The 2030-nt window shown below is 47.3% G+C and overlaps 1 non-coding gene across 1 annotated transcript; it reads left to right on the top strand.

The window, feature by feature from the left end:
* The first annotated feature begins 1606 nt into the window (after positions 1-1606).
* Positions 1607-1679, top strand: TRNAT-AGU. Its single transcript has one exon. It is a non-coding gene; the product is annotated as a tRNA-Thr (tRNA).
* Positions 1680-2030: the final 351 nt, after the last annotated feature.

Here is a 2030-nt window from a genome sequence, read left to right as displayed (position 1 = left end):
GGCGGGTGGATGTCACGGCGGATGTGTGGGGGATGTCATGGGGCATGGCCGGGGGATGTCATGGTGCATGGCCGGGGGATGTCAGCCGTGGGCCATCCTCGCCTGCAGCACTCGCCCCAGCAGCCCTGCGGCCCTGGCACACACCTCAGGACTTACCACAATGCCACTGCCCGCTCCATCCCCCATGTCTTCTGTTGTGTGCTCGACATCGGCGCTTCAAGCCAGCCAGTGAGGCCTTGGCCATGGTTTCCCGGGGCCCCGTCAGCTCGCTCTAGCCTGAGGTGGCTCACGTCTCCAGGCGCACATAACAAGAGGGTTCCTGGGGAGCCCAGCGCAAGAACAAGCAGCCCAGAACACAGCGTTCTAGGTGTGGCCTCACCTCTTCCAAATCACCTGAGGATCTCCTGCCTCGACCTACTGGCAATACTTTGCCATATGCAACCCAGGGTGCTGTTAGACTTCTTGGTGGCAAGGGCACACTGCCAGGTCCCGTTCAACATTGTGTCCACCAGGTCATATTCTGCAAAGCTTCTTTCCAGATGGTTGGCCCCCAGCAAGTCCCAGTTCGTGGAATTGTTCCTGCCCAGGTAGAGGACTTTGCACTTCTTCTTGTTGAACTGTATGAGGTTCCTGTCAGCCCATTTCTCCTGGGCTTCTCTCTTCTCTCTGTTGAGAAGGAGAAGTAAGAGAAGAGAAGTAGGAGAAGTAAGAAAGCAGCATGAAATACCCACTTCCATTGATGGATACACGCCTTGGAGAATCATCCTGATGGAAACGACACGTCCCAGTGAAACACAACCCAGCCACTTTGTGTAAAGCAGTTGTGCTGAGGGATCTCACTGCCTGGTTAATCCTGTCTGACAAAGCCTTTTCAAAAAGTCATGTGAAATCCAGGGGTTGGAAACAAGCATAGAGCTATGCCATACAAGTCTAAAAACACTCTCTGTAATAATTAGCTAGCAGCATCCGAGGCTTTTAATGTTTAATGGGTGTGTTAATGAGGGAGGAAACAGAATGAATGCTGGACGTGTTTCTTATGACACCCCTTTCTAACTGCCTTCAGCAAAGAAAGAAACTATAGGAAGGATTACCCTGAAAATTCGGATACCAAAGAATAGCTTAGAACTGTGAAAGTGCACACATTGGCCATAGTGCCCAAAGCACATCATGGGCTCCTAAGAAAGGATCGACATGTTTGAAGAGCCAAGAGGAAAAAAGCAAATACGCAGCTGATTTCCAAAGGAAAGCAGTGGGATGTAAAGAGTTATTTTTTAGAAGTTTAACTTCCGTCTTTGATAAATTGGTGCAACAACTATGCAGAGGCAAAATATAATTTCTTCTTTTTTGTAAACTTCCCAAAGGGAACCCGTGTATCACTCTTGATGTCCTTGCAGGGATGAGCTGAAGGAGAGTAAAATCCAGGTTTGGGTTGACCTGGTGTGTTGCTAGTTTTATGACTCTGATGGTTGTGCCAGTGCCGTTTGGAAAGAGAATAGAAAATCCTCAGAGCAGCACAACATAGCGGAGCAGGTTTTGTTTCACTCGAACTAACAGAGAAAATTATTATATGAAATGTTTGCAAAGGAAAAAGTTCAGTAGGCTCAGAGGCTCCATAGCTCAGGGGTTAGAGCACTGGTCTAGTAAACCAGGGGTCGTGAGTTCAAATCTCACTGGAGCCTGGGAGGGGGCTCTTGCAAAGACCTACAGCTTTATCTTTCTGGTTTTTCACAAAATGTGACTGGCATCATTTTTTGGAGCATCCGCCCCAGCCTAGGTGAAATACAAACATCATATAGCACCTTTACCAAGTAACAGTCAATGAGAAGCAGAAAAAAATAGCAGTGCTCAGAGCTAAGCCCTCAAAAGAATATCTCAAAATATTTTTAAAGTATAGCAGCTGGAGACAGGAAATACCTAATAATGGGACTTAAAGCCTTCTGAACCCTGCAGACATTGTGAAGCTCATTGATGAACAAATCTGGAATGGCTGTTAGATATTTACAGTCAGATCTGGTTCATCTTCTCATACT

The sequence above is a fragment of the Phaethon lepturus genome, unplaced genomic scaffold, assembly GCF_000687285.1.
Source record: "Phaethon lepturus isolate BGI_N335 unplaced genomic scaffold, ASM68728v1 scaffold30923, whole genome shotgun sequence".
In the NCBI taxonomy this organism is placed as follows: Eukaryota; Metazoa; Chordata; class Aves; order Phaethontiformes; family Phaethontidae; genus Phaethon; species Phaethon lepturus.
Note: the sequence above shows the minus strand (reverse complement) of the source record. Positions and strands in the feature narration are given on the sequence as shown.